Consider the following 21,172-nt stretch of genomic DNA (forward strand, 5'->3'; position numbering starts at 1 on the left):
CTGCTCTTAGAACCTATCTGTGGCAGGAATTAGAGTTTGAAAAAGTTCCCTCAGTGATTCGGAATCACCCTCATGCTTTCTACCAAGTTCTCCCAGTGCCATCAGGGCACGCTACTTACCATGTTTCTCCCTGGGTAGGTTATTTTTTTATCGAGCAGTGACCCTCCACTTGTGAGCATGGCCTTGCATGTCTAACGGTGTGTTCTCACGGTGAATCATCCTTTGTCCTTTGTTCAATAAAATATATGTCTGTCTTCTGTAGAGTCAGATGTGATAAGGAGTCAGTAGGCAGTTGGATAGGGTTAGCTGGCATGCAGTGAGGTAGCAGACGGAATGTTAACACATGGTGGGTACAATTACCAATATCGGAAGAGCCATTTTAAATATTCCATTTGGGTGTTCTCTGATTTGCAGATGTTCTGGAAAACATCCTGCGGTTTCATTTTTAGCATCTGAATCAAGAGACCATTCTAATCAGTTTAAAAGCTTTTTATTATAAAAAGATTTAAAGGAAGCTGTGTGTTACTAACGGCTATTGAATATATACATTTTGGAGGAAAATATTTTTGAATGCCTTGCGATTCTCATGGAAAACTGGGCAGTATTGTGTATTCTTTCACAAAGAGGAAGTAGATTTTTAAAAATGTTTTTCTAATGTTTATTTAGTTTTGAGAGAGAGAAACAGACAGAGTGTGAATGGGGGAGGGGCAGAGAGAGAGGGAGACACAGAATCCGAAGCAGGCCCCAGGCTCTGAGCTGTCAGCACAGAGCTGGACACGGGGCTCGAACCCACGAACTGGGGGATCATGACCTGAGCCGAAGTCAGACGCCCAACTGACTGAGCCACCCAGGCGCCCCAAAGAGGAATGTAGATTTAAATTAATATAGGTGTGCCCCAATCTACGAAGATCCAATTTATGAAACTGAATTTAAAAACTCCATTGGTTTGTTATATTTTCTGTCTAGAGGCAGTGTTCATTCTCAGAAAATCTAGCAGGATCTGTTAGAGAGCACAGAGACAGCAATTTTGAATTCTTACCCTGATTTTGCCTTATAAGATAGGATGACTCACTCTGTCACTCTGGTACTCCATTTTCTCATTGGTAAAATAAGATAATTCTTAAAAATTCTTCTAAGGTACAAGCCTCTATGGAGTGGTTAACACTTAATCAAATTTTGTTCTAAAACATGGTTTCCAAATGTCCAAAGCCAAGTTGACTACATCTGTATCTGTGTAGAGCTGTTTAAAATTATAGCTACCATGGCCTCACCTCTACATCTTAAATCTGCCGTTTTGTAAAATGTTTTCTTAAGTATGTGAAGTGAATCTCATGTAATCCTCCCCTCAAATCCCAAAGTTTGGAGCTCTTTTTTAAGTACCTCCTGAGATCATCTCATCTATCACAGGCATATATTGGTCAGATTTTAAAATATACCTTTGATTACATGTCATTTCCTGGAGCTGATTTAATTATTCTTCTATGTTCCCTTATATAAAACACAGCAAATGGGAGCATCTGGGTGGCTCCGTCAGTTGAATGTTGGACTCTTAATTTCCACACAGGTCATGGTCTCACGGTTCGTGAGATCAAGCTCCGCATCAGGCTCTCTGTGCTGACAGCATGACCCTGCTTGGGATTCTCTCTCTCCCTCTCTCTCTCTGCCCCTGCCCTGCTCATGCTCTCTCTCTCTCTCTCTCTCAAAACGTAAACAAACAAACAAACAAAACAAACACTGCAGTTGAAATCTATTATGTCAGTTTCCCCCCCTTTTTTTGTCCGCATTTCATATACATGACTAGACCACATGCTATGAACCCTGCCATACAGGCCAGTAGAAGTATGAGGATGAGGCAAATGAACCTTGGATAACAAATTTGCGTAATATTTTAATGCAGATCTTGAAAACAACAAAATTATTGCAAAACTCCATGGTGAACAAAATAACATTTTAAATAAAAACAGGATGAGATTTTGTTTTGCTTTTGCCTCAGGCTCCAATATGGCTCAGCACGATGCTGCTGTCAGCATCAATTGAATATTACCATTTCTGAAGACATCGACAAATTTGAAAGGTGGAAGATAACACCTTAGTGTCATAATGAATCTCATATGTATTTACTTATACACACCTTTAGGACACAATGCCACAATAAACTAAGGAGACTTCCCAGTCATATCTAATTGGGAATAATGATGTAAATTATAAGCAGATGAGAAATGGCAAGAAATGCTACTTTTTCTCTGCGTTTCTTTCTATTGTTTCATATTGTTGTTCAAGTTGTGCTGTTTGGTCCATACCATTCATGATTGTCGTCTCCTTGGTAGATTATTCCTTTATCAGAGTGGAATCTCTGCCTTTGTTCCCATTAATGTTTTCCACTTTCAATTCTGTCTTGCTGAATATTAATATTGCTTTGATTTTTTTGTTACTAATTTACTTGAAGATTTTATTCTAAACCTGTCTATCATTTTGCCTAGATATGATTCTTGTGAATAGTAAATAGGAACTATTTTTGTTCTGATTTAAATGTCTTTTGCGAGGCATGCTTGATTTATTTCCATTTATTGAGATCATTGGTCTATTTTGTGTATTTACCATGCACCTGCATTACTTCTTCTGTTCTCCTTTCCTGTTTCCTATTGGATTATTGAGCTTTTTTCTTTTCCTGTTCTATCAGAGCACATTATCGCATTCCATTCTTTGATTGGTTCTCTTTACATTTTTATCACTTAAACAAAAGTCTGAAAATATGGGGATTACTGGATATCTACCTGCAAAAGAATGAAGTTGGACTCCTATCTTAAACCATATACAAAAAGTAACTGAAAATCAGTCATAGGCTTAAACATAAGAGTTAAAACTATAAAACTTACAGAAGAAAACATAGGTGTCAACCTTTGCCACCCAAGATTGGGGAATAATTTCTTAAATATGATATCAAAAATAGAAGCAACAAAAAGTAAAGAAATTGGACCTCATCAAAAGTAAAAACATTTATATTTCAAAAGACTCTCAAGAAAGTGAAAAGACAACCTGCAGAATGGTAGAAAGTATTTGCAAATCGTATATCTGATAAGGCACTTGTATCCAGAGTATATAAATAATTCTTACAACTCAACAACAAAAAGACTAAGAAGTACAATATGGGTAACGGGCTTGAATATTTCCTCCATTAAGATCCTCAGATGGCCAATATGAAAAGATGCTCAACATTACTAGTCATTAGGGAAATGCCGTGCAAAACCACAATGAAATACCACTTCACCCCTACTAGAATGGCTAGAATAAAAGAGAGACATTCACAAGTGTTGGCGAGGATATGGGGGAACCGGGGCCCTCATGTATTGCCGGTGTCATTGTAAAGCTGTGCAGCCACTTTGGAAAACAGTTGGACAGTTTGTAGAAATGTTAACCACAGAGTTAACACACGATATAGAAATTCCACTCCTTGGTATACACCAAAAACAAATGAAAACAAATCTCCACACAAGCACTTAATGCACACGGGCACCTGGGTGGCTCAGTCGGTGAAGCGTCCGACTTCGGCTCAGGTCACCATCTCAGGGTTCAGGAGTTCGGTTCTCGAGTTGGGCTCTGTGCTGACAGCTCAGAGCCTGGAGTTGGCTTCGGATTCTCTGTCTCCCTCTCTCTCTGCCCCTCCCCTGCTCGCTCTCTGTCTCCCTGTCTCTCAAAAATAAATAAATGTTAAACAATTTTTTTAATAAAAAACAAAGAAAAACTTAATACACGAAAATATTCATAACATCATTATTTATAATAGTCCCAAATTGTAAACAAACCAAATATCTATCACTTGATAAATGGATGAACATAGCATTCCACCACATAATAATCCACACAATGGGATATTATTTGTCAATAATAAGAAATAAAGTACTGATGCATGCTACAGCATGAATGATCCTGGAAAAACATTAGAAGTGAAAATCAGACACATAAAGACACATATTATATGATTCCATTTTATGAAACTACCAGATTTCAGAAATGAAACAGTAAGTAGATTAGTGGTTGTCTAGGCCTAGGGGAATGGAGTAAATGGAGAATGATTGCTAATGGCTATGAGGTTGCCTTTTAGGGTGATGAAAATGTTCTAAAAGTAATGTTGATGGTTGCATAACTCTGTAAATATACTAAGAAATACTGAGTTGTACAATTTAAAAAAAAAATTTAATGTTAATTCACTTTTGAGAGAGAGAGAGCGTGATAAGGGGAAAGGCAGACAGAGAGGGACACACAGAATCTGAAGCAGGCTCCAGACTCTGAGCCGTCGGCACAGAGCCCGACATGGGGCTCAAACCCATGAACCGTGAGATCATGACCTGAGCTCAAGTTGGATGTTTAACCGACTGAGCCACCCAGGCACCCCTGAATTGTACAATTTAAAAGGGGAAATGTTATGACATTTTAATGATATTTCAATGAAGCTTTTATTAAACATCTATAATTAATGAGCGTGTCTATCTTTCTAAGACAACTCGTTCTGATGTCCCTATATTGTTGGGTTAGATTTTCTTATTTGCGTCAAGATTTCCTTTTGTGCTTTATCATTTGTAATGGAGAGGTCTCCCGCCTGGGAGGTTGTTTTAAAGCATACATGTCAGACAGTTTTGGGTTTTAAGATGCCAGAGAGTCTCTGTGAGCAGCTTGGGGCTCTTTATTTAGATGCCACAATTCTAGTCACCATGTCTTCGTGCAACACGGGCTGAATTCTCAATCTCGGGGCATTTCAGCATCTTTTTGTAGCACAGGCCACGTTGGGTGTTACAGTTATATCTGCCCCTGAATATGGGCAGAGAGTTCAACTCCATGTTCTGGCTTCATGAAGGAAGGCTGGTTTTGCTATCTAACCACTTGAGGGGTCAAAATTCAGTCATTATGTCAGCACATTAAAACTCTGGTCCCCAGTGCTCATCTCTGATCCTGGCTTCCTGTAATCTTTTAACTTGAGTCAGTGTTCTGGTGCACGGATAGTTCACTCTCGTATTTAATACAGTTAGGCATTCTTAAAAAAGAAGAAGGAGAAGGAGAAGGAGAAGGAGAAGAAGAAGAAGAAGAAGAAGAAGAAGAAGAGGAAGAGGAGGGGGAGGAGGAGGAGGAGGAGGAGAAGCATTTTTCTATATTTTCAATGAAGGAGGAGGTTTTGGTATGTGTTCAGTCATCTGTCTTGCCTGGGAATCTATCCAAGGGTAGGAACATGGAGCTAGCATTCATCTAATATAAAATAGTTACTATGAAATAATGTGCATGTGGCAATGATGTCGTTTAGGTATGGTTACTGCTAGTGAAACTGGACATTTTCCTGTATCTTTGCTAACATCTTATAGTTCATTTTAATGAATTGACTTTGTATAACCTTTTCCTCATTCATCTGTTTGCAACTTGGTTCTTTCCTCATCAGGTCATATGAGCTGCAAATGTGGTTCACTTTGCTTTTATTTTGCCATTTAATTCTAGTGTTTTTACTGTTCGAAGTGATTTAGTTGTTATTTAATGAAATATGTTAGTCTTCTTTGTGATTTCCTCTTGTAATACTGATTCTTCTTTAAAAAAAACAAACACAAGAGATTAGCAAATGATCCCCATGTGTTTGGAACAGGTCGAGAAGCAAAGAAATTTTCAAGACAGGACCAAGCACTGGGGGGCATTTACGGGTTTAACCACTTGTTCTTTGCTAGAATGAAAACTGATTAATGCTAATAGTCCCCCTTGTGCAGATGTCCTCGTGATCAAATTTGGTGTTTACTATGGTCACAGTGAAATAGGAATATATTTCTTGAGATCTCTTAAAGTTGCCATGGATTCTTGATTTGAATTTGACTGTCAATCATCAAATTTTTTCTCTCATCATATTTCCGTTTTCATACCTCAAAGGAAATACCATGGGTGCACCAAGAATGAAATTTCACTGGCATGTTGCAAAAGTTGGCATCAACACAGACTGCAACTGAGAAACAAAGAAATGGGACTCGAGCGACAGCTGAGATGCATTCTATTAATATTTAAATTGAGTTTCTCCTTGGAGTCCTGTCTAGACTGGTTGACTTTGTTCTAAAGAAACAGACTACAACTAATTTTACTTCACTGCTGAGCATTTCTTCAGCAAAAGTATATCATTTTCTTTCTCTTTCTTCTGCCAGTTTTTATTTATCTTGCTTCACTCCTCAAAACAGTCAATAGGTCCTTTTTCTATAAAAAGAAGTCAAATTATTTATCAAAGTATTCAATCATTTATAATTTGGCTCAAGCCATTTTCCTAGTATTGTCTGTCGTTCTAAATAATAATAATGGTGAAAATAATAATGATAGTTCATTTTGCTAATATTTGCTTACAATGTGTGGTGAATTCGTTTAAGCCCATTATGTACATCGTCTAACTTAATCTTCACAACAACCTTCCTGTGAGTTTCCATTAAACATTTTTTTTAACTTCTATTTATTTTTGAGAGACAGAGAGAGACAGAGCATGAATGAGGGAGGAGCAGAGAAAGAGGGAGGCCCAGCATCCAGAGCGGGCTCCGGGCTCCGAGCTGGCAGCACAGAGCCCCAACGCGGAGCCCGAACCCACAAACTGCCAGATCGTGACTCGAGCCAAAGCCGGATGCCCTCCCGGCTGAGCCATCCAGGCGCCCCTGTGAGCTTCCATTTTTAAGATGAGGAATTTGAGGCTCAAAAGGGATGGGTAACTTGCTCAAGTTTAGAAAGCCAGTTTGTCTGGTGGCCGGTCTGTCTGATTCCCCAGACACTGCATTAACTCTCATGTTTTTGGTAACTAGGCCACACTGGCCTACATACCATGACTTAAAGACCTTTACTTCAAGAGTCCATATGTCTGCTTGTATGTGCTAACACTCTCTATCTACAGATCAAACTCTTCCTCAATTTTTGTAAAATTTTTTGAACGTTTATTTACTTTGAGAGAGAGAGAGATAGAGTGCATGCAAGTCGGGGACGGGCAGAGAGAGAGGAAGAGGGAAAATCCCAAGCAGGCTCCCTGCTGTCAGTGCAGAGCCCGATCCGGGACTCGATCCCACCAACCGTGAGAGCATGACCTGAGCTGATAACAAGAGTCGGACACTTAACCGACTGAGCCACCCAGGTGCCCCCTCAATTTTTTTTTTTTTTTTTTTTTTTTTTTACCTCAGGGCTCTTTTCAGATGCCGAGAACTTCTGTACTATACCACTCAAATCCAAATGTTCACTCTTATAAGTGCCCCTGGACTTTTGCTTGTCTTTACACTCAGCACATTTTCTTTCTGTTTATCATTACTATTATTACTGCTGCTTGTTTCTAAGTTCATCTCCCTTACTAGTCATTACCTTCTAAGCTTAAAAACTGCTCACATAGGAACATCTCAGAACCACACCAGGTTAGGGTTGAAAGAAGGGATCTTCAAGATCATCTTTTCAACTCCCTCCACTTCACAGATGGAGAAAATGGGCACCGGGGGAACTGACTTGCATTAGATTGTACCTCTTATCCACCACAGCACTAGCAATAGAAGCCAAGTCTCCTGAGCCACAGGACATTGCCTTTTTTTTTCTACATGCCAGGGCAAGTCAATTATTCCCTTAAGACATTATCAAGAGTACACGGCACCTGCATGTGAGCATCAGGAATGCTGCTGAGCGAACAGCATGGCCAAGCCCTGTCGTCTACACCTATACCCACACGATCCTGACTTGACACGTTCAGACTCCAATTTCAAATTGTTTTCCAATTCATTTGTAGTATCTTTCCATGCCACTTATCATTCGTGTCACTGCTTTTCTCTCAAATCAAATGAAAATGAATCCACAGGCTTGACATAAGATCTGAGTAGGATACAGCCAAGTATTGGTTTCAGAGGGACCTAGTGTTGGACAATGGCTGGTGTTCAGGAATGACAATTTTTTCAAACTCCTCTCTCTAAAGGAATTTGTGCTAAGAATTCTGTAGCTTCTCATTTAATTCCCATGGCCCATGGCCAATAGATAACTGAAAGTTGTAAGTTAAGCAACATTTTTGTAAGGCATCTGCCAGTCTTGATCATACCCTACCCACATTTGCATTGGTCTTCATAAAGTATGAATTAACCATGTTGTCTGGATTGACTTTTTCCAGACTTCTGAATTTAGCACCTTCCAAACATTTTGACGTATCAGTTTCTTAGGTAAATATTTCTTTATTAAGACACTGCCTCCCACTCTTATAAGTGCTACCGGTTCTAGCCAAGGATGGTTTTTCCTTTGTGTAGACAGACTCAAGAGAGAATGATCCAGGTTAGCATAATAAATATCTGTGCCACTTTATACAAATGATTATTAAAACGCTCTGAAGAGGAAAAGAGCAGTTACAATATTTTTGTTAGTACCTACTGAGACCTCTAAAAAGCATTTCTTAGGGATTTGATGCAAATCAAATTTCATAATGAACATAATATTGTTTTTCATTTCTTCATTCTTATCTTTGTTGACTTCGAATACCACATATGGGAGAATTTGGAAATAGAGCCAATAGCTTCAACAGTTGTGATTTCTATAAGATAATGTACCATTTACAGATTGAGTCACTCATGAGAAATGTTTCTATACAAATTTGTAAAAATATGGTAACAAGGGGAAAAAAAGCCCTCCAACGAAGTCAAATACAACAGTCATCTTTACCTATGTAGTATCTTTCTTTACAAAAGAAGACAGATGTACACACACATACACACAAGATAGAAAATATTTCATGTCAGATCTGCCAAGAAATTCTTGGCCTTTCATTCACAAAATAAGAGAACAGTCTGTAGGAAAATACTTAGACAATATATGACTGGGTAGAATGAACTTACTGAACATTTCTGTGGATCAGGATTCTATAATTTTGTAGCCAGTTATTTTTCCTTAAAGTTAAATGAGTTATGGTAATTTTATGGAATTGGCATATAAAGAAAATCTAAACTTTTTACAAGACTTAAGTGACTGAGGTCCTTCATTCCAAAGTAGTTGAAGTGAAGAGGGAACTAAATTAATTTCTGCGACAGGTTTCCATTAGCCAGCTTTTGCCTTCCTGAAAATAAAATTTCCATATTTTTCTTTAATTTCAATTACCTCATAAACTTACATTGCTTAAGGGAATAAGCGAAAAAGGAAATTAACATTCTTTATCACTTCCTTCATCAAAACTTGCATAGAACCAATCTTATACATAGTTCATCAAAATGAACACTCCTGATACAATAAAAGCAGGGTACATTTGATTTTGAATTTGATAATCAGTAACCCAGCAAAATGTTGACATAATAATCTTCAATTCATTGTAGTTTCCCCATTTGTGGCTAGCAAACCATATTTAGTTGTTCTGTCTTCTGACATTCCTCCAATTTCAATGGCCAGTTAGGCTTCAGGAATTGGTATGTTATTTGATTATTTTCTTGCTTAAAAAATCATATATGTTACACATGAAATGAATGCAAAATAAGCTTTCAGGTAATTTTCTTATTTTAAATAATGCCATAAAAGCAGAAGAAGATCTGCAATGACTTTATAGGACAAAAAATAAAAATAAAAATAAAAATAAAAATAAAAATAAAGACCAAAGGACAAGAAGTTGTCAGTGATTGGCTAATTCAGCATTTCTCAAAATGATGTTCTTCAGGTTTTGTTTTATGGGAAGCGAAGATGTATTAATATTTTTTTAAAAGATGAGAAAATGTGGGGTGCCTGGGTGGCTCAATCAGTTAAGCATCTGACTTTGGCTCAGGTTATGATCTTGTAGTTCGTGGGTTCTAACCCCACATCAGGCTCTGTGCTGACAGCTCAGAGACTGGAGCCTGCTTCAGATTCTGTGTCTCCCTCTCTCTCCGCCTCTCTCTCTCTCTCTCTCTCTCTCTCTCTCTCTCTCTCTCAAAAATGAATAAACCTTTAAAAAGAGAATTAAAAAAATAAAAAGACAAGAAAATAGAAGAAAAGAAAGTTCTTTCATGGCAAAATAAGTTTGTGAACAGTGTAGGAGTTTTCCGAGCTGTAATGGTAATATATGTGGAAAAGCTATAAGTAGTAAGTAAAACATTTGACTACAAGACCCCCATCCCTTTTAAAGCAAATATTATCAAGTACTATCTAAGTACTTGATGAAGTACTTAGAAGTACTATCTAAGCACAGGATGACAAACTTGTAATGTAAAAGGCCAGATACACTTGGCAGGCTTTATGGGTTTTTATTTTCACAATTACTAAACTCCTAGCACAAAAGCAGCCACAGACAGTATGTGAGAGAATTGGCATCACTATGTTCCAATAAAACTTTATAGACAATGACATTTGAAACTTATCATTTTCATATGTCACAAAAATATTATTAATCTTTTGATTTTTTCAGCCATTAAAAAAATTTCTGAGCTTACAAGCCATACAAAAACAGGTGACAGACAGAATTTGACACATGGGCTGTGGTCTAGAGGAAATAGGATCTGTGTTGTGCAGACCCTGATTCTTTTCCTTAGAAAGATGCACTCTATATTAGAAAAGAGAACTTTCTTAACTCTCACCCGATCTGGATGAACTTTTCCATAATATTACTTAACTGCCTCACCCCTCTTCCTGGCTTCCTTGTCAGGTCAAATTGGAGTGACATTGAGGTAAACTCAGACATGACCACGTGCTTTCCAGGCAGGGTTTTTATTTTAATTTTATTTAAATCCAAGTTAGTTAACATGTAGTGTAATACTGGTTTCAGGAATAGAATTTGGTGATTCATCACTTACATACGACACCCAGTGCTCATCCCAACAAGTGACCTCCTTAATGCCCATCAGCCATTTAGCCCATCCCCCCACCCAACACCTCTCCAGCAGCCCTCAGTTTGTTCTCTGTATTTAAGAGTCTCCTGTGGTTTTCCTCCCTCTCTGTTTTTATCTTATTTTTCCTTCCCTTCCCCTGTGTTCAACTGTTTTGTTTCTTAAATTCCATATATCAATAAAATCATATGATATTTTTCTTTCTCTGACTGACTTACTTCACTCAGCAAAATAAATTCTACTTCCATCCATATGGTTGCAAATGGCAAGATTTCATTCTTTTTGATCGCTGAGTAATATTCCAATGTGTATATATGTGTATACGTTTATCCATTCATCAATTGGTGGACATTTGGGCTCTTTCCATAATTTGGCTATTGTTGATAGTGCTGCTATAAACATTGGGGTGCATGTGCCCCTTCGAATCAGCATTTTTGTATCTTTTGGATAAATACCTACTAGTGCAATTGCTGGGTTGTAGGGTACCTCTATTTTTAATTTTTTAAGGGCTCTCCATGCTGTTTTCCAGAGTGCTTGACTTTTTTGTTCTAGGCTCTCACCATGGGAAGGTTCTAGGCTCTCACCATGGGAAGGAACACTGACAACTACTGGGTTCCCTAAGTGGGTCTTACTTTCAAGAAGAGACTGCTGTCACCAGAATAATTCATGTCCCATTCCTTTCTCAGTTACATTTTTCGTTATAATCAAGTTCCTGGCATCCTCCTTCTAGGTAGCTTTCCATATTACGTCCTTTATATAAGCTATAGGGAAAGTCTATAGGGAAAAGATGTCTCAACTACAGTGTCCAGTTACCATCACAGCCCAATTTCTCACTGTAAATTAATCATTTGCCTTTCTGATCTTGTGAGCCAAGGTATTGTGAATCTACCCCTTAAGTAACAAGTCCACTGTAGATAGGCTGACAACTTAAATCTCTGGGTCGACAAAGCTGAAGACTAGATCCCAGACCTTGGCATCACTGTAATGACGTATCGCTGTGAGGCAGTCAGCAACCTTTCCCCTGGTGACACAAGTCTTTGTGTTAGCTTCATCCCCATTTGTCTTGTTTGGACTTCTGCAGGTACAATTTGCAAGGCCCCACAGATTTAATTAGGAGGGAATGCAATCATTTTACTTTACAGATGACAATACTGAGGCAGAGAAGGGAAGAATGTGTCCCAAGATCACAAAGAGATATGGAAAATTCATGATTCATTTCAGGTCTGTTGATGCTCAGTTGAACATTCTTTTTCCTGTTCAGATGATTCCAGGTGGATAAAAAAGCACTTTCCTATTCTCATTTGGGCTTCATATATATTTAGGGATTATAAAACTCCAGTAATGTCTGAGACCTTACACGTCATGTAGTCTAGTGTCTCTTAACAGGGATCTGTGGACTGGATGCATTAGAATGACCCTTGAGGGTTTCCATTCTATGGGAGAAGGTTGAGATAAAAGACTGTATTTTCATAAATTTCCCAGGAGACTCTCCTGCACAGAAATACTTGGAAACTTCTGATCTAATACAACTCACTTTTCCACCTGAACTTACCGAGGTCTCCAAAGGAGAAGGAATCTTGTCTTTGTACATAATTTCTTACTTGGAGACTAGAGCCCCATCACACTTGACTTTTCAGCAGTTATTTACAACTCCAGCACCATGTACTATGTGTACAGCTTGGAGCTTTTCAGTGTAAAAGATCTATGTTAAGGAAGTCGAAAAAGCACAGTATCCTAGAGTAAATCTTAGAGCAGATACTCACTCCCAAATAGCATTTGGACAGAAGTGTTTTCTGCTTCTATTGCCGCTGCCTACATAATTTATGCTGTTGGACATAGTCAAAAAGGCAGAAAGCTCCAATTAGAAAAAGACAATAGCAAGCATTGTCATCACTGAATTTAGAGACATAACAGTAGATGAAGTCATTATGTCAAAATCGGACGTTCTTTGAAAATATAATCAGATTCTGAAGGGCTCCCCTGCAGACTATTCAAGTCTTTGTGGATTATTCTCAGCCACATACCAGGATTAGGAATGTAGATGTATGCTACTATGGACAGTTCTAGGGCCGTAACTTTAACTCACCTCAGAGGTTCATACATGTATTTCAATAGTCTATGCCAGTACATCCTTACTCATATATCTATACATTATTTTGCTTAATGCTATTGAACACTTGTCTATGCCAGGCATAACCATAAAGCAGTTCATAGTCAGATAAGGGAATAAAACAACTCACATAGGTCTGAAATAAGATAAAGTTTATTAACTGTTGTATGTGTTTAGAGATAGGAACTATCATACTCAGTTTGCGGGAAGTAATGGGAAAGGTTGATGGCACATGAGGTGGGCCTTGCAAAATGAGCAGTGGAAGGAAGAAGGAGGGGAGAGAGAGAGATGGGGACAGAGGGAGGGAGGATGGAGAGAAAGAGAGAGAGAGGATGAATAGAGAATATAAGTATTCATTCCAGGCATAACGCTGAGATTTATACTTTGCATACTTTCTTTGAAAGTGTATTTCTACCTTCTTAGTTCCCTTAAGAAACTTGCAAATTAGGGGCAACTGGGTGCCTCAGTCGGTTAAGTTTCCGACTTTGGCTCACCTTATGATCTCACAGTTCATGAGTTCCAGCCCCGCGTCGGGCTCTGAGCTGATAGTCAGAGCCTGAAGCCTGCTTCGAATTCTGTGTCTCCCTCTCTCTCTCTCCCTCCCCCCGCAACACTCTTTCTAAAGTCTGTCTGTCTCTCTCAAAACTAAATAAACATTGAACATTTTTAAAAACTTACAAATTAAAATTCCTGTCTTCTATGTATTAATAAAGTGCACTGGCTTTAATACATTGGTGGTAAACAGAAAGGTGTTCATGGACATTGCCTATAGGCCAAATAGAGTTATTAATAGAAGCCTAGAACTCTGATAATGGTACTGTGGCATGAAGAGTGGGACAGTAGTATTAAGGATAAAGGAGCAAAGGATTTGGAATCAGAGGGACAGGATTTGAGCCTCTTCCCTGCTATTAATTGATGGTATGATCTTGGGGTTTTTATTCAATGTCTTTTGGACCTCAACTTCTTACAAAGAGTATGAAAATGCCTCTCCTTTCTAGCTCTCCACATGAGAGCTAGAGGATCAAATAAGATAAGTGAAAAATTAGGTGTCAACATAGAATATAATTATTACTGGCAGTAATAGTGGTAGTTTAAAATTTTCGTATCATTTAAAGATTTTTATATATATGCCACATGAGGATTTTTTTTTCATTCTTTTTCAAAGCATTAATCTTGTAATGTCAGAAATAAACTTCTAAGATGAGTCACTGGTATAAAGATGGCGTTCAGACTTAAAAATCCTTTCTGGATGGCTTAGAGACATTTAACTGTTAATATGGATATGAAAGGCCAGAAGGCTGAATCACGGATGCGAATGAGAAATCAGTTTTTGTGCATTGATCAGACTGTAGTAGCCAATATCATCTGCCTATAGGAGCTGGACTCAGTGACTCTCCTTGCTTCCTTTGAGCTCATGTGTATTCCTATTACCATTTAACCCCTGAAGCTGACTGATTGTAGAAAGGTGGCTTTTGTTACTCAAGATCACTGCAAACAAATCTCCATTTCTAAGGCATCCAGCTCAAGGGTTGTCATGAAGCCGTCCTATTATTGTATCTGCCACATCTGTTAAAAATATTTTTTCTCAGTAATTTACTTTTGGTTTTGCTGATGGCATTGTTTTTTAGAGAGAGAAGCTAATGTCCTTAATAAAATAAAGAGCATTCTCAAGCAGCCCACAAAGAAAGAAATGGAACTAGTCAATAAGTACTTGGAAGCATGTTCACTCTCACAAAGAAAATGTACATCACCGAGATAGTGTTTCAACCTCTCAAACTGGAAAACATTTAAAAGTAACTGGGAAAAGTAACTGGGCAAACTCATAACACCCTACAATGTGGGAAAACTTAAATGAAATATGGTAGAACTAAAATATGTTCTAAAGAACAGAAGGCAATGAAGAAATAATCGCTACAAATATATGAGAAATATCAAACGTGATCGATGATCCAGAAGGAAATGCAGTGAAAAGTTTATAGCAGTCATTTCTGAATGATTGTATTACAATTTTTTAGTTTCTAAATTTCCTCTCGTGAATATTACTGTGATTATTCATAAAAATTAAAAACACAAATATGTGCATATGCACATGTACCCTTATGCACACTTAGAAATCTTCTAGAGTTGCTTGTTTCTGTTATATTAATGTATAATCTGCCTCATATGACAGCCACATTCTTTTTTAAAAAATTTACCTCATTATGGTAATGAACACTTAACATGAAATTTAGCCTCTTAATAAATTTCAAGTGCACGATACATTATTGTTGACGTAGGTACAATATCGTACAGCAGGTATCTAGACCTTATTCATCTTACTGAACTGAAACTTTATGCCTGTTGATTTATCAACACTCATTTTCCCTTCCTCAGCCCTTTGGTAACCACCATTCCAGTCTTTGACTTTACGAATTTGACTGTTTTAGATACCTCATATAAGTGGAATCACACAGTACTTGTCTTTTTTTTTTTTTTTTTTTTTTTTGGTCTGGCTTGTTTCTCTTAACATAATCTCCTCAAAGTTTATCCACATTGTGGCATATTGCAGAATGTCCTTGTCCTTTTTTAAATTTTTTTAAATGTTTATTCATTTTTGAGAGACAGAAAGAGACAGAGTGCTTGCAGAGAGAAAGAAAGGGAGACAGAATCAGAAGCAGGCTCCAGGCTCTGAGCTGTGAGCACAGAGCCCAACGTGGGGCTTGAACCCATGAACTGTGAGATCATGACCTGAGCCAAACGAAGTCTGACTCTTAACTGACTGAGCCACCCAGGTGCCCCAAAATGTCCTTGTATTTTAGGGCTGAATAGTATTCCACTGTATGTTTATACTACATTTTCTTTATCCATTCATTTATCACTAGATGTTTAGGTTGTTTCTAGAGCTTAGCTGTGTCATAAGCACAAGCATAGTGCTATAATGAACATGGGAATGCTTATATCATTTTAAGATCCTGATTTCAATTCTTTTGAATATATACACAGAAATGGAATTGCTGGATGATATGGTAGCTCCATTTTTAATTTTTTGAAGACTCTTCATATTGTTTTCCATAGTGGTTTTACCATTTTGCTTTCCTACCAACAGAGGCAAGCGTTTCAATTTCTCCACATCCTTGCCAACATGTTATACTTTCTGCTTTGTTTTTTTAAATTTTTTGCTTTTTTTTTTTTAATTAATGGCTGTCCTTTCATGTCTTCTGCCCATTTTTTAACTGGATTATTTATTTTGGGGGTATTGATTTTTATAGGTTTTTTTAATATATTTTGTATACTAACCCTTTATCAGATAGGTCATTTGCAAATATCTTCTCCCATTCCATAGGTTGCCTTTTAGTTTTGTTGATTGTTTCTGCCCATTTTTTAACTGGATTATTTATTTTGGGGGTATTGATTTTTATAGGTTTTTTTTAATATATTTTGTATACTAACCCTTTATCAGATAGGTCATTTGCAAATATCTTCTCCCATTCCATAGGTTGCCTTTTAGTTTTGTTGATTGTTAGTTTTTATCTTGATGACGTCCCAATCATTCATTTTTGCTTTTGTTTCCTTAGCCTCAGGAGACATATCTAGTAAGAAGTTGCTGTGACCAATGTCAAAGAGGTTATTGCCTGTGTTCTCTAGGATTTTGATGATTTCCTGTGTCACATTTGGGTCTTTCATCCATTTTGAATTTATTTTGTGTATGGTGTAAGAAAGTGGTCCAGTTTCATTCTTCTACATGTTGCTGTTCAGTTTTCCCAACACCATTTGTTGACGATAACTTTTTTCCATTGGATATTCTTTCTTGCTTTGTCAAAGATTAACTGATCATATAGTTGTGAGTCCATTTCTGGGTTTTCTATTCCAAAAAAAGACATCCACATGGCTAACAGACATATGAAAAGATGCTCAACATCAGCCGTCATCAAGGAAATACAGATAAAAACTATAATGCGACATCACTTCACACCAGTCAGATGGCTAAAATTAACAACACAGGAAACAACAGGTGTTGGCGAGGATGTGGAGAAAGGGCAACCCTCTTACGCCATTGGTGGGAATGCAAACTGGTGCAGCCACTCTGGAAAATGGTATGGAGAGTCCTCAAAAAGTTAAAAATAGAACTACCCTAGGACCCAGTAATTGCACTACTAGGTATTTACCCAAAAGACATAAAAATACTGATTCAAAGGGACACATGCACCCAGATATTTATAGCAGCATTATCAACAATAACCAAATTGTGGAAAGATCCCAAATGTCCACTGACTGATGAATGGATAAAGAAGATGTAAATAAATAAATATATTTATATATATATATACATACATTTATATATACACACACTGTGTATATATATACACATATAAATAAATATATATACATATACACTATATATGTGTATATATATATATACATATATATGCATATATATATATACACACACACATACACACATACATATAATGGAATATTGCTCAGCCATAAAAAGAATGAGATATTGCCATTTGCAATGATGTGGATGGAGCTGGAGAGTATTATGCTAAGCAAAATAAGTCAGAGAATGACAAATAGCATATGATTTCACTCATATGTGGATTTAAGAAACAAATGAACATAGGGGGGGAAAAGAGAAGCAAACCAAGAAACAGACTCAAACTGAGGGTTATTGGAGGAGAGGTGGGCAGGGGGATGTGTTAGCTAGGTGATGGGTACTAAGGAGGGCACCTGTGACAAGCTCTAGCTGTCTATGTAAGTGGTGGATCACTAAATTCTACACCTGAAACTAATATTACACCATATGTTAACCAACTGGAATTTAAATAAAAATTTGGAGAAAGATAAATAAATAAATTAATTAATAATAAAATAATAAAGTCAAACAAAATAATAAAATAGTGGCTATACTAACAAATGTGAGATGATACTTCATTGTGGTTTTGACTTGCTTTCTCTGATGATTAGTGGCAATAAGCATGTTTTTTTTTTTTTAATTTTTTTTTTCAACGTTTATTTATTTTGGGGGCAGAGAGAGACAGAGCATGAACGGGGGAGGGGCAGAGAGAGAGGGAGACACAGAATCGGAAACAGGCTCCAGGCTCTGAGCCATCAGCCCAGAGCCCGACGCGGGGCTCGAACTCACGGACCGCGAGATCGTGACCTGGCTGAAGTCGGACGCTTAACCGACTGCGCCACCCAGGCGCCCCAATAAGCATGTTTTAATATAACTGTTGGCCTTTGGCAAGTCTTATTTGGAGGGATGTCTCTCCAAGTTCTTAGGTCATATTTTTTAGATTAAAGTGGCAAGCTTTTTTATTGCATTGTGTGCATTCCTTATATATTTTGGAGATTAACCCCTTATCAGATATATGATCTGCAAATATTTTCTCCCATTCCGTAGGTTGCCTTTTCACTCTGTCGAGTATTTCCTTTACTGTGCAGAAGTTTTTAGTTTGATGTCCAATTATTTTGGTTTTTGTTGCTTGTACTTTTGTTGTCATATCCATGAAATCGTTGCCAAGACCATAGTCATGAAACACCATTCTTCAGTGAGCTGCTACTATGCATGTGGTTCTTCTTTCTTTGTTGTAAATCTATTATTTCTAATTTGGTCTTCTGTATTATAGATATTTGATACTATAGATATTGCACATATTTGCAGACCAGATATTTTAAGTTACCAATTCTCAAATTTCAGTGGGGATATATGCAAACTGAATTTCTACTACACTCACTTGGGGCATAAACTTATGCAATAAAAAGGCTACTGTTTTTGTTATTTAAATATACAGGGTTTTTTTCCTATAGTAGCAAGCAGAAGAAAAGAAGATTCAAACTGACATTTACTCTGTAGTCCTAAAAGTAGAATTTTATCCAAGAAATCATCACTACATGGTTATCTAGTGAATAATATTTCTGACAAGCCTGTATTGCATGACTACCCACTGAGTCATGACTAACTACCAAGTAAATATCTCATTTATGAATTTTAATGCAATTTTGGTTTGAATTGAATCAATATCATCTTATAATGTCTTCGGTGGAACACACCTACAAGGCTTGAAGTAAACAGAAATAAGCAGTTTACTTTTACGCAATGTTGCCAAGTGTATGAATAGTAATGTGAGTCAGCTGAGAGAGCAGAGTTCTTAGCCAGAAGATTTGTACTTTAAGCTTTGGAATAACTCTTATTATGTGTTTTGACCTTGGATGGAGTGTTGTTGTCCTCATCTATAAAATGGGACTAATCTCATCTGCCTTGCTTACCTTAGAGATTTATCTACAGACTGGAAAAGCAATAATGCCTTTACTAACACCTTGTGTGCCCAACTTGGCCCCACACTCAGCTATTTGGTTATTAGCCTGGTTAAAGTGAACCAAAGGAGCACAAGTTGCTGATTTAATTTCTAGTTAAAGAAATTGTGTTCACACTGTGTCATAGCCTAATTTAGTCCAGTCACTCAATAAATACGTGTGTCTATGGAAGAGATTAGCTGAGGGTAGGTGGTAGTTCAGTGTTGATGTATTTTAGCTGTAGGAAAACAATCCCTAAATGTACCCTATTTGCGTTTATGAGGCCAAGAGCAAGGTTTTGTATAAAGAACAGCATGCTGATGTTTATAAGGTTGAAATATAGGTATAATTCATAAACACTTCAAATATTTCCTGACTGAAAGCTTTCCTTCTCCTCTGGCTTACTCCTAATAGTCAGTTTAACACTGCTCTCCTTCTATGGCAAACTCCATGATGGTAAAATACATGTGAGTTTGTCAGTTTTTCTCACCACTGAGTCTGTTGTATCTATTTACAGTGCTTATTATTATTTACAGTAATTATTATATTGAGTACAATATATCTTTATTATATATAGTATGTATATATACTATATATATATACATATATATATATATACATATATATATATACATATATATATATATATACTGTGTGTGTGTTTATAATATGTGTGTACATAAAACTGTTGACTTACAGACTCATTAATCCCACCATCTACCTCTCAACTCTTACCATAGCATCAGATACTTTTTTTAGGTTCACAGTAAATGGTGACTGTCTATTCTTCATATATTTAGGACGAGACAGTTGGGATGTAGTAACCTATTGTTTTACATTAAACTCAAATGTTAATCCTTTTTCTTAACATTCAAATGCATACCGTATTGTGCCTAAATAGGATAGCGTCCTCAATAATTTGCAAATACATACACCAAACTTTATTTTCCATTCACTGAAAGCTCCCAGTGCAGAGATGAATAGGAAGGCAGTGATTAAAGTTTTGGAGGAGCCCCGTCTAACCTAGGAATGGAGGCTCATTTGAATTCCCTACTTAGCCCTGGTACACATCTTTCGGCTGGTAATTCTCCCTGAGGCTCCTGGTTATTTTGCCTAATACATGTCCCAGTCTTGTTAATCAAACAAGCCCTCGATGTGAAATATAAAACTAATCATAAAATTGTAGTTGCTTTGAATTTATTTTAGTGGAGGTCTGAAGCTACCTTCTGCTAATGTCTAACTTCAGGGAATAATTTGCCTAGGCTTCAGCCATGTGCTGGGCCCACACCTTCTGAGTTACAGTGTATTTACCTATCATACTTAATGGTAAAGGAAAAAAATCATGGATCCTCCCCTTTGGAGTAAGAGATTAAGTAACAATAAATTCTATAATTCAGTCAAGTTTGTGTAAAAAGTATGTGTGTGAATATATATACATACATGTATATGGTATTTACTCACATCTTCTAAATTAGAACATCAACAAGTTATACTTCATCTCTGATTTAACTATTTTGGTAAAAATAATGGGATTATGAAAATTCCCAGTCCACAGACATGAAAAATAGCATACCAATCTGTAATGCCTAAAGGCTATACTCTTGAGTAATTTCGAGGTTTTATGCTCATAACTTTATCCCAAATGTTATATGATTGACATTTCATTTTTAATCTCTTTCAGACCTGACAATATAGATTATAAATTGCAAGCCAATATCTCCAAATTTATTTTTGATTTTAAGACCGCTTTTTGAGTGTGTGTGCATGTGTGTGGAAGAAAGAAAGAGAGAAATTGAAATCATCCATTTTTTGTCATTATTAAACAAACCTTGTAAAAGGAAAATTATGCTTTACTGGAATGATTTTATTTCCCTCATGATAGTTTTTATTTAGCATTTGACAAAGCAAATTAAACACACCCAGTAGTGTCCCCTTCCTGGTGAAATTCATGTTTAATATGTATTAAACAACAATACTTGAACATCTTCTTCTTTAT

The sequence above is a fragment of the Leopardus geoffroyi genome, chromosome X (assembly GCF_018350155.1).
Source record: "Leopardus geoffroyi isolate Oge1 chromosome X, O.geoffroyi_Oge1_pat1.0, whole genome shotgun sequence".
In the NCBI taxonomy this organism is placed as follows: domain Eukaryota; kingdom Metazoa; phylum Chordata; class Mammalia; order Carnivora; family Felidae; genus Leopardus; species Leopardus geoffroyi.